This window comes from Heterodontus francisci, chromosome 17 (genome assembly GCF_036365525.1).
Source record: "Heterodontus francisci isolate sHetFra1 chromosome 17, sHetFra1.hap1, whole genome shotgun sequence".
In the NCBI taxonomy this organism is placed as follows: Eukaryota; Metazoa; Chordata; class Chondrichthyes; order Heterodontiformes; family Heterodontidae; genus Heterodontus; species Heterodontus francisci.
Genome location: NC_090387.1, coordinates 18243085 through 18256030, shown reverse-complemented (window position 1 = coordinate 18256030; position 12946 = coordinate 18243085).

Sequence of the window (12946 nt, the reverse complement as noted above, 5' to 3'; positions counted from 1 at the left end):
ACTATCCACAACTCCAGCAACCTTCGTGTCATCGGCAAACTTGCTAACCCAGCCTTCCACTTCCTCATCCAAGTCATTTATAAAAATCACAAAGAGCAGAGGTCCCAGAACAGATCCTTGTGGAACACCACTGGTCACCGAGCTCCATGCTGAATACTTTCCATCTACTACCACCCTCTGACTTCTATGGGCCAGCCAATTTTGTATCCAGACAGCCAACTTTCCCTGAATCCCATGCCTCCTTACTTTCTGAATGAGCTTACCATGGGGAACCTTATCAAACGCCTGGCTAAATCCATATACACCACATCCACTGCTCTTCCTTCATCAATGTGTTTTGTCACATCTTCAAAGAATTCAATGAGGCTTGTGAGGCATGACCTGCCCCTCACAAAGCCATGCTGACTGTCTCTAATCAAACCATGCTTTTCCAAATAATCATAAATCCTGTCTCTCAGAATCCTCTCCAATAATTTGCCCACTACCGACGTAAGACTGACTGGTCTATAATTCCCAGGGTTATCCCTATTCCCTTTCTTGAACAAGGGAACAACATTTGCCACCCTCCAATCATCCGGTACTACTCCAGTGGACAGTGAAGACGCAAAGATCATCGCCAAATGCGCAGCAATCTCTTCCCTCGTTTCCCGTAATATCCTTGGGTATATCCCGTCTGGCCCCGGGGACTTATCGGTCCTCATATCATTCAAATTCTCCAGCACATCCTCCCTCTTAACCTCAACCTGTTCCAGCATATCAGCCTGTTCCACGCTGTCCTCACAAACGACCAGGTCCCTCTCACTAGTGAATACTGAAGCAAAGTATTCATTTAGGACCTCCCCTACCTCCTCCCACTCCAGGCACAAGTTCCCTCCACTATCTCTGATTGGCCCTATCCTCACTCTGGCTATCCTCTTGTTCCCCACATAAGTGCAGAACGCATTGGGATTTTCCTTAATCCTACCCGCCAAGACTTTTTCATGTCCCCTTCTAGCTCTCCTAAGTCCATTCTTCAGTTCCTTCCTGGCAACCTTGTAACCCTCTAGAGCCCTGTCTGATCCTTGCTTCCTCAACCTTAAGTAAGCCTCCTTCTTCCTCTTGACTAGCTGTTCCACATCTCTTGTCATCCAAGGTTCCTTCATCCTACCATCCCTTCCCTGCCTCATCGGGGCAAACCTATCCTGCAGTCGCAGCAAGTGCTCCCTAAACAACCTCCACATTTCTGTCGTGCATTTCCCTGAGAACATCTGTTCCCAATTTATGCTCCCCAGTTCCTGCCTAATAGCATTGTAATTCCCCCTCCCCCAATTAAATATTTTCCCATCCCGTCTGCTCCTGTCCATCTCCATGACTATAGTGAAGGTCAGGGAGTTGTGATCACTATCACCGAAATGCTCTCCCACCGAGAGATCTGCCACCTGGCCTCGTTCGTTGCCAAGCACCAAGTCCAACATAGTCTCCCCTCTAGTCGGCCTATCTACATATAGAGTCAGGAAACCTTCCTGGACACACCTGACAAAAACTGCTCCATCCAAACTGTTTGCACTAAGGAGGTTCCAATCAATATTAGGGAAGTTGAAGTCACCCATGACAACAACACTGTTACTTCTGCACCTTTCCAAAATCTGCCTCCCAATCTGTTCCTCCATGTCTCTGTTGCTATTGGGGGGTCTATAGAAAACTCCCAACAAAGTGACTGCTCCTTTCCTGTTTCTGACTTCCACCCATAATGACTCAGTAGACAAACACTCCTCGACGACCTCCCTTTCTGCAGCTGTGATACTATCCCTGATTAGCAATGCCACTCCCCCACCTCTTTTACCTCCCTCCCTATTCCTTTTGAAACATCTAAACCCCGGAACATCCAACATCCATTCCTGCCCCTGTGATATCCACGTCTCCGTAATGGCCACAACATCGTAGCTCCAAGTACTGATCCATGCTCTCAGTTCATCACCCTTATTCCTGACACTTCTTGCGTTAAAATAGACACACTTCAACCCATCATACTGGCTGCAACTTTGCCCTGTCAACTGTCTAACCTTCCTCGCAGACTCTCTGCACTCGGTATCTGCCTGCTCAACAGCTACCCCATCCACTGATCCGTGGCTCTGGTTCCCATCCCCCTGCCAAATTAGTTTAAACACAAAACCGGCATTCTGTATATTCTGCATCCAATATTCATTATGTGCTCTCCTTTGCTTTGGGGAGACCTAATGTAGATTTAAGTGAGTGTCTTGACGAACACTTCCGTTCTGCCCGCAAGTGCCAACTCAAGTTTCCTACTGCTTGCCACCTCAATTCCCTCTCATTCTGAGCCCTCTTTCTTTGACGTGCTACACTCTTCCGATAAAGCTTGACAAACAGTGCCTTATCTTTCTTTCGGACGGTTTGCAACCCTCCAGCATAAACAATGACTTAGACCTTAACTTTAGTTCCAACCTTCTTTACACCAGGAGATGCTGGCAATGCAAGATGGGTACATCCATCTCTCTGTGTGGGGGCAGGGGGTGGTGGTGGCACGGGCGGCACAGTGGCACAGTGGTTAGCACTGCAGCCTCACAGCTCCAGCGACCCAGGTTCAATTCTGGGTACTGCCTGTGTGGAGTTTGCAAGTTCTCCCTGTGTCTGCGTGGGTTTCCTCCGGGTGCTCCGGTTTCCTCCCACATGCCAAAGACTTGCTGGTTGATAGGTTAACTGGCCATTATAAATTGCCCCTAGTATAGGTAGGTGGTAGGGAAATATAGGGACAGGTGGGGATGTGGTAGTAATGTGGAATTAGTGTAGGATTAGTATAAAATGGGTGGATGATGGTCGGCACAGACTCGGTGGGCCGAAGGGCCTGTTTCAGTGCTGTATCTCTAAACTAAACTAAACTAAGACAGGTTTGCCCATTGGAACATCTTGCTGGTGGGACAGTCTCCATCCTTGCTCTCGTTTTCTTTTCCTGAGGCTTTGAGATTCTGTTTCACTTTGACAGCATCTCCCTGTTTCCATTTCATACCTCTTATACACCTACAACCAGCTACCACCACCATAACCCATCACCACGACAGCACCCCCACATCACCACCCCCCACATACTACCACACCCCCCAGCACCACCATCACCACCCACACTCCCCACAGCACCACCGCCCACATACTACCACACCCCCCAGCACCACCATCACCCCCCACACTCCCCACACCCCCACACCACCACACACTCTGTTTCTCTCTCCACAGATGCTGCCAAACCTGCTGAGTATTTCCAGCACTTTCTGTTTTTATTTCAGTTTCTTTTAGTTTGCTTCTCCCTATGGTCTCATGTTAATATATCAGTCATTCAATGTGTTCCATTTAATCACTTCACAGCTTGCTTTAACCTATCTCACTGTGAATATGCATGTCTTCCATTCCTGTCCCTCCCTTTGTTCTGTTCCTGTCATTTTTTTTCCACTTCTGATGAACCTGTTGCACCTGAAATGTTATCTTGTCAGTTTTTTTCCACAGATGGTCACTGACCTGCTGAGCGCTTCCAACATATTCTATTTGTGTCTGAAATGCCTGGCACTGATCAACAGGTTTCACAGGACGGGGCCAATCCATTCAAATTATAAAGTCCTAGGGACTGACATCTGAGGGAGTTTTTTATGTAATGAGCTCGATTGACAGCTATGTCTGAGGTTTAGACAAGAACAACTCGCATTTATAGCATCTTTAACATAGCAAAACATCCTAAGAGGTTTCACAACAACATCAAACTAAGTCTGTGAGAGGGCCCACAACAAGTTGCTTTACACTGAGCTTTTAGCTGAGAAATCAACCCAAGATGATTCACAGAGATGAAGAAAAATCATATAGAGATAGATCTGGGAATGGACACTAAACCACAGAATATAGGAGGGGATGACTGAAACCTTGGTCAAGAAGATGGGTGAATAATTTGTCTTGGTCCCTTAAGCAGCCAACTCTGCAGTCAGTAGCTTCCAACTACAGGCTTCTATTGGCTGCCTGTTTTCATCTCACCAGTCAGCAGGATCAGAGAAGTCCATGGTAATAGTTAACTATGTGACATTTAAAGAAGCTAGGTTCCAAGGGTCAAATTAGTGCTGAAGGTTATCACAGGAAAAACATTTGTGTTGCTTTTAGACATTGTGGGGGAAGGGGGGAATGAGTAAAGTTTGTGATTATTATAAATATGTTGTTTGTATGGAATACTGTTCTTTAACCTGTCATATCTTACATGGGTTAACGATCTACAGCCATGATCTGAAAGAGTGTGTATTCTTCCACCTACTGAAGATAAGATGATCACAGCATGGTTCAGTAAGCTGAAGTACCTTGACAAAGGTGTTCTATTGGAAAGATGGGTAGGTAAAGGCACAATCTGGTTTACTTACAGTTTAGGCCAGTTTAGAGTGGTGAGTGATACTGAATCCAATAACAACAACTTGCATTATATAGCACCTTTTGTAATGTAATGCGGTATACTGGATATTGCATTGTTACTGGGTTAAGTATGCAAATCAGTTGATGCTCACAGCCTTCTTCACCCCATTTGGAAGGATTTGTTTCAACAGAACACCCTTTGGTATCATGTCATGCCTGAAATTTTCCAAAGGACAATGTCAAGCATCCTAGAAGGGTTCGATGGAGTTGTGTGTCATATGGATGATGTCCTGATCCATGGATCCACCCAGGTAGAACATGACACTACCGTGAGAGCAGTGTTTCAATGTTTAGAGAAAGCAGGTCTTACACTCAATAAAAAATGTGACTTCTCGTAGCCAATTGTCAAATTCCTCAGACATATTGTAGATGGATCTAGTGTAAGAGTTGATACACTAAAACAAGAGCAATCAAGGAGTTTCCAGCTCCAAGGAATGTAACTGAGCTACAGAGATTTATGGGAATGAACCTAGCTGGAGTCAATGAGCCACTACATCGATTGTTAAGACAGGACAATACATGGTGTTTGTAGGAAGCACAACAGAGATCATTTGAAAAAAAAAGAAGAAATGCTAATATCACCAGATGTGTTGGCTCACTATGACCCTGAGCTACCCATCATCATTGCTGCAGATGCATCTTCTACTCGACAGGGAGCCATACTGTTTTAGACACAGACAGATGGAAAATGCAGACCAGTTTACTACACATCCCGTTCACTGACAGAGACTTTTTAAAAAATTTGTTCATAGGATGTGGGCATCGCTGGCTACGATTCCTACTTGCCCTTGAGAAGGTGGTGAACTGCTGTCGTCCTTGGGGTGCAGGTATACCCAAAGTGCTGTTAGGAAGGGAGTTCCAGGATATTGACCCAGCGACAGTGAAGGAATGGCGATATAGTTCCAAGTCAGGATGGTGTGTGGCTAGGATGGGAATTTGCAGGTGGTGGTGTTCCCATGCATCTGCTGCCCTTGTCCTTCTTGGTGGTAGAGGTTGCAGGTTGGGAAGGTGCTGTGGAAGGAGCCTTGATGAGTTGCTGCAGTGCATCTTGTCTATGGTACACTGCTGCCACTGTGCATCAGTGGTGGAGGGAATGAATCTTGAAGGTGATGGATGGCGTAGCAATCAAGTGGACTACTTTGTCCTGGATGGTGTCAATCTTCTGGAGTGTTGTTGGAGCTGCACCCATCCAGGCAAGTGGAGAGTATTCCATTACACTCCTGACTTGTGCCTTGTAGATGGTGGACAGGCTTTGGGGAGTCAGGAGGTGGATTACTCGCCACAGAATTCCCAGCCTCTGACCTGCTCTTGTAGCCACAGCATTTATATGGCTGGTCCAATTCAGTTTTTTGTCAATGTTGACTAGAAGAATGTTAATAGTGGGGGAATTCAGCGATGGTAATGCCATTGAACATCAAGGGGAGATCACAGCATCATTATAGCATGGGAGGCTGCCATTCGGCCCATCGTGTCTGCACTGGGTCTCTGAAAGAGCAACTCCCACAGTTCCATTCCCCCGCCTTCTCCCTATAACCCTGCACATTCTTCCTTTTCATATATTTAATTCCCTTTTGAATGCTTCAGTTGAACCTGCCTCCACCACACACTCAGGCAGCGCATTCCAGACCTTAACCAATCGCTGCGTGAAAAAGTTTTTCCTCATGTCACTTTTGCTTCTCTTACCAAATACTTTAAATCTGTGCCCTCTCGTTCTCGATCTTTTCATGAATGGGACCAGCCTTTCTCTATCTACTCTGTCCAGACCCCTCATGATTTTGAATACCACTATCAAGTCACCTCTCAGCCTTCTCTTCTCCAAGGAAAACAGTCCTAACTTCTCCAATCTACCTTCATAACTGAAATTCCTCACCCCAGAACCATTCTCGTGAATCTTTTCTGTACTCTCTCCAATGCTCTCGCGTCTTTCCTAAGGTGCGGCGCCCAGAATTGGACACCGTACTCCAGCTGAGGCTGAACTAGTGTCTTACACAAGTTCAAAATAACTTCCTTGCTCTTGTACTCTATGCCCCTATTAATTAAGCCCAGGATACTGTATGCTTTATTAACCGCTCTCTCAACCTGTCCTGCTACCTTCAATGACTTATGCACAAAAACACCCAGGTCCCTCTGCTCCTGCACTCCGTTTAGAATTATACCTTTTATTTTATATTGTCTCTCCATGTTCTTACTACCAAAATGAATCACTTCGCATTTCTCTGCATTGAACTTCACTTGCTTGGAAGATGGTTAGATTCTCTCTTGTTTGAGATGGTCACTGCCTGGAACTCGTGTAGCATGAATGTTACTTGTGACTTATCAGCCCAAGCCTGGATATTGTCCAGGTCTTGCTGCATTTCTACCCAGACTGCTTCAGTATCTGAGGAGTTGCGAATGGTGCTGAACATTGTGTAATCATTAGCGAACATCCCCACTTCTGACCTTATGATGGAGGGAAGGTCATTGATGAAGCAGCTGAAGATGGCTGGGCCTAGGACACTGCCCTGAGGAACTCCTGCAGTGATATCCTGGGACTGAGATGATTGACCTCCAACAACCACAACTCCAGTTTTGCTAGGGCTCCTTGATGCCATACTCAGTCAAATACTGCCTTGATGTCAAGGGCAGTTACTCTCACCTCACCCCAGAACCAAGGCTGTAATGAGGTCAGGAGCTGAGTGAACAGGTTGAACAGAGATATACAGCGATAGAGAAAGAAGCATTAGCAGCTGCATGGGTTTATGAAAAGTTTGCAGATTATGTTATTGGTCTTATCTTCAAGATAGAGACAAACCACAAACCTTTGACAACTCTCCTAAATGCAAAGGAGTTCGCAAAGATGCGTCCACGAGCTCTAAGGTTCAGACTGAGGATGATGAGGTTTGATGCAAAGACAGAGTATGTTCCAGGAAAGCAGCAGATCACAGGATATGCATTGTCTTGTATCCCAGCTGCAAAACCAGAACAAGGTGATGTACCCCTTATTGAAGAGGTATAAACCTTTGTATCAACAACAACCACAATTCTACCAGTGACAACTCAGAGACTGCAGGAAATCAGATATGCACAGAAACCTGAGGAATGTGCTCAAGTCAGACAGTACTGTGTCAAAGGGTGGCCAGCATACATGCCACACAATCCTATTCTCAGACAGTACTACGAACAGATAAGCTACCTCAGTGTAGTTGATGATTTACTCATTTAGGACAAGAGATTGGTCATTCCGAGAGTTCTCAGATTAGACATACTACAAAGATTGCACCAAGGAAACTTGGCATCACAAAATGTCGAGACAGAGCAAGAAATTCTGTTTGGTGGCCAGCTCTTTCAAAATCACTGGAAGAGATGATATCAAGATGTATTACATGTGCTATTCATCGTCAAGAGAACCACTGATGTCATCTTTCTTTCCATCAAACCATAGGATCTTTTTGAATACAGAGGTTAAATGTCTTGATTGTTGACTATTACTCAGGAGTAATGGCATCCTTCCATCTACGAAAGATAATGGATACGCAGCAAACAACCCTTTTAAGTGGGGTGAATTCTCTTGGCGCACCTTTGTTGAAAGCTAATCCTTGAGAGGCAGGTTCTGCCACTAGTGCTGCACATGAAGCTGCCAAGTGACGAAGTGAATTATTGTTTTTGATGTTGGCGCCTTTTGCCAAGCTGCTGGAGCAACTGGTCATTGTGGTCGTGCACACCAGTCCACAGGATGTGTCACCATTTCCCTCTTTCGCCAGTTAGTGACTCTCAGTTGCAATAGTCGACATTTAGGGTCTTCATGTCATGCTTGCAAGGATCCTTGAAGTGGAGCTTTGGGCGTCCCACTGGTCGTCTGGCACTGGCGACCTCACCACACAGAAGAATGGATAGAAGTCAAGAAACTGCAAGGTCAAACTTCTGAAGCAGTGATTACATCGTTGAAGGAGATATTCGTAACTCATAGAATCCTAGACCTTGTAATTTCAACCAATGGACCACAGTTTGCTAATGAAAACTTGAGTTATGACGTCATAAAGAGTTCACAGAATTATATGGATTTGTTCATACCACTAGCTCACCAAGATCCCTCAAGCCAATGGTGAAGCTCAAAGAGGAGTGCGTACGGTAAACTCATTGCTGAAGAAGAATGAGGATGTTCAAATTGCACTTTTGAGCTATCGTCTAACCCGACTACAAAATGGGTTTGTGCCATGTGATCTCCAAATGGGAAGAAGACTGAAAACCCAACTCCCTACATCTTCTTCTTAGGCAGTCCCTTGGGAACGAGGATGACTTTCTTCCACTCTATTTGTCATGTAACCCAGTAAGATGTGATTAAGCTATGCATAATATTAACTAAAGGTGTAGTACAAATCGTAGCTGGATAATTTCTGGGTCTGGATTTGATACCATCGAATGATGCTAATAATGTGATGGGTAATACAGTACAAATACACTCTAGAAGGGGGTGATTTCCATTTTAAACAATGCAACGAACAGAATCAGCAAAGACATTCAATCATGGGGATTTATATGAAACAAATAAATTGCCCAAAATCAGTTCACGAACCCAAGTTTATTTCTACATATACAAGATGGCAACAAATTTGGGGAAGGAAATTCAAAAACTCATTCCATGGTGCTACTTAGTGGCCAATAACTACATTGTCACTGTTTATGTAGTAGGGCGGCACAGTGGCGCAGTGGTTAGCACTGCAGCCTCACAGTTCCAGGGACCCGGGTTCAATTCTGGGTACTGCCTGTGTGGAGTTTGCAAGTTCTCCCTGTGACCGCGTGGATTTTCGCCGGGTGCTCTGGTTCCCTCCCACCGCCAAGGACTTGCAGGTAATAGGTAAATGGCCATTGTAAATTGCCCCTAGTGTAGGTAGGTGGTAGGGAATATGGGATTACTGTAGGGTTAGTATAAATGGGGCGCTTACCCATTGTCTCTCGAGATAAGGAGGCCAAGGAGATGGAGTATAAGTGGGTGGTTCTTGGTCGGCACAGACTCGGTGGGCCGAAGGGCCTGTTTCAGTGCTGTATCTCTAAATAAATAAAATAATGGGAAATATTGACAGAAAAACACGGCCAAAAATTATGATATCTGGAAGTGAGGTTTGTGGACAGAAGTGTGCATCACACACAATATTTTTAATGAATAAACAAATAAAAGACATTGTAAACAGCCATAAAGCCTTTATTGAAATCAGAAGAAAAATATTTTCATTTTATTTTTGAATTCATCACAATACATCATAATATCTCAATTACAGCTGGTTAGAATTTATTCAAGCCTTTGGATTTTCCTTATGAGACAATTACACTGCATATCTTGTGTCCTATCAACACAAGTTGGGCTGTACAACTTAGCCAAATGTTTGTTGATTTAGTGTTCTGCTAACTAGACTGCCTGGAAGAAATTGTTTCTATTACTGCTTCTGCCTAACTGTAACTATCCAGCAAGCTAAGCCCTGTGGTTCTCAAAGTTAAAGGCTTTTTGGTATATTCCTAAAATTTTCTTAAAAGGTTAGGGAAGAGCTGACAAGATCGCAGAACATCTCACCCACAATATTAAGCAGAGCTCTGTGCATGCACATATCTCTGTTTTATCCAATTGGAGAGTGGGTGATCAGGTTGTATAGTCCTACACTGTCCACTTACACCATTCTAAAAACCATATAGGCTATCATTAGCTATAGCTAGGTAACAGAAAAATAAGTTATCAATAAATCCAACAGGAAATTAGGGATAAACCTCTTTACCGAAAGAGTGGTGAGAATGTGGAACCTGCTACAAGAAGCAGTCAAGGATAATAGCACAGATGAATTTAAGGGGAAGCTAGATATGTCCATGAGGGATAAAGGAATAGAACATTATGCCTAAAGGGTCAGATGAAATAGGGTGGGAGCAGGCTCTTGTGGAGCACAAACATCAGCACAGACCAGTTGCACCATCTGGCCCGTTTCTGTGCTGTACATTCTATATAATAATCATCCAGAATGCCCTTTCCTAATTCTGAACTGCGACATCTTTTAACCCATATTTTTCCATTCAATATTTGGTCACTTTATAATGCTTTAGAAAATTTAAATCTAGCAATGGCGGCACATTGACCCAGCGACCCGGGTTCAATCCTGGGTACTGCCTGTGTGGAGTTTGCAAGTTCTCCCTGTGTCTGCGCGGGTTTCCTCCGGGTGCTCCGGTTTCCTCCCACATGCCAAAGACTTGCAGGTTGATAGGTAAATTGGCCATTAGCAATTGCCCCGAGTATAGGTAGGTAGTAGGGAAATATAGGGACAGGTGGGGATGTGGCAGGGATATGGGATTAAGTGTAGGACTAGTATAAATGGGTTGTTGATGGTCAGCACAGACTCAGTGGGCCGAAGGGCCTGTTTCAGTGCTGTATCTCTAAACTAAACAATGCACCCAAATATACTAACAGGACTATTAGAAACAAAATCATCTTAAAATAACTTTAAAAAATGATCAAATCGTAGAATCACAGAATGGTTACAGCACGACGCCATTTGGCCCATCGAATCCATGCCAGCTCTCTGTAAGAGCAACTCACCTCATCCCATTCCCCTGCCTTTTCCCCATAGCCCTGCATTTTTCTTTCTTTTCAGATAATTATCCACATCTCTTTTGAAAGCCACGATTGAATCTGCTTCCACCACACACTCTCAGGCAATGCATTCCAGATCATAACCAGACGCTACGTAAAAAGTTTTGATATGAAATCTGATTTGTACTCTGTAGCACTGCACTGTGATCTGAGGGAATAAAACCCAACTTCAATATTAAGATCCACTGGTATGACACAGAGTGTAGATACACGTGAGAGTTGTAGCCTAGCTGAAGGAATTAATTCCCTTACATGATTTCAATGTCCAGCCGAAATGGCAATTCACTAAATACAGTCACAGATGCTGTTGACCAAAAATGGAAGAGTTTATCTTCCTTGGATCAAGCAGCCTCAAAGAACCAGGAACCAGGCAGTCTTGTGACCGAAAGAATTGTGTAATACACCTCAACTCTTATCAGTACAGCATGCTATCTTGTGGAAGCTTACACGTGCTAACAGTTACAACATTCTAAGATATGTCTAAGCACTTAAGTGTCACCTTTAGTCAGGGATCTCTGCAACCAAACTGCCCTTTGATTGTTTAGATCACTTGAGATGAGCTTCTCTTTTGGTAGTTTAAAGTATTAAGAGTCAGACCCAGTTCTCCTAAACAGAAGTTTTGGAAAATGTAATAAGTTTTTGAAGGAGCTGAAGCGTCTTTGAAATTCAATAGCAGAAATCTCTAAGCACTAAAACAAAACATGGCAGTTGACAAATTTACAGGGCATGCCAAGCGAACTAAACTAGGAAGAAAGATGAAGACAGACAATGATGATTCACCATAACACACTTAACAGCAGCATTGTCCATCACCACAGACAGCTGGTACTCAAGGAGAGGTTTTTTGATTTATATATTCACAGCCTGAATGCTGGAAGCCTGCCAATGATGCATGAAAAAAGACTTGGAACAAACTAAGACTGTGATACAAGCTTGGCTGTCGAACATAACTCTGTTATTCTAAGTGAAAGGCAACTTATATGGAAATATTGCAATATTTATAAATAAGTTACTATTATGCTCATGATTTAGATGCAGCGGATGGTTAGGAGTTAACGTACCTACTCCGTAATCACCAATATTCAACCTTTCATTGGCACTTACTGTATTCATTGCAACCATCGTTAAATATTTGTGTCCACTTCGGTCTTTGATGTCTTGCTGATTGGGTTAAGGGGGGCAGTGGAAAGCATTTTAAGCAATTTAGGCAGTATATACAATCTTACTGATGAATGATGTATGCCAAGGCTAGATGGAAAGTGGGCACTTTAAGAAACATAGGAAGTTTTACAGCACAGAAGGAGGCCATTTAGCCCATTGTGAGAATACCAGATACTCTAGTTAATGTAGATAACATATTAAAATTTCCAAGACAATGTTTCTTACATATTGTGTGGGATTTAATGTTCATCTATTTTACAATTCATATAATGTACTGAATAGTTAGATGCATTTCATATACAAGCAACATTTCCCACTAAACTAATACGTTTTGTTTCTTCCACCCCAATTTTCCCCTTTCCTTTCCTGAATGTGAGAAGTCTCGTTGGGGGTCCAGTTCATTGGCCTCCAGCAAGTCACTCAAATGGCCGCTCTTCATAGAGAAGGCCAGATAGTGAGTCAACAGGTTATTGAGCCACGAAAGGGAAGACGGTGGGAGTTGGTGGGGGTGAATCAAAGCAAAGATTGATCCTATTCTGCCAAGATGTTCAATTACATCATCAGGAGTTGCTGACAACAGGAACCTAGCTAACTATTTCCCTTCTATTGTATTGCCCTCACCTTGGATGAGATCAGCTAACTCAACACAGACCAGGGATTTCTCAAACCTTCCGAGAAGAATGTAAATATTTTCTTTTGGATGCGTACCAACTGGAACAGAACTAACAGAACAGAACAGGGTGG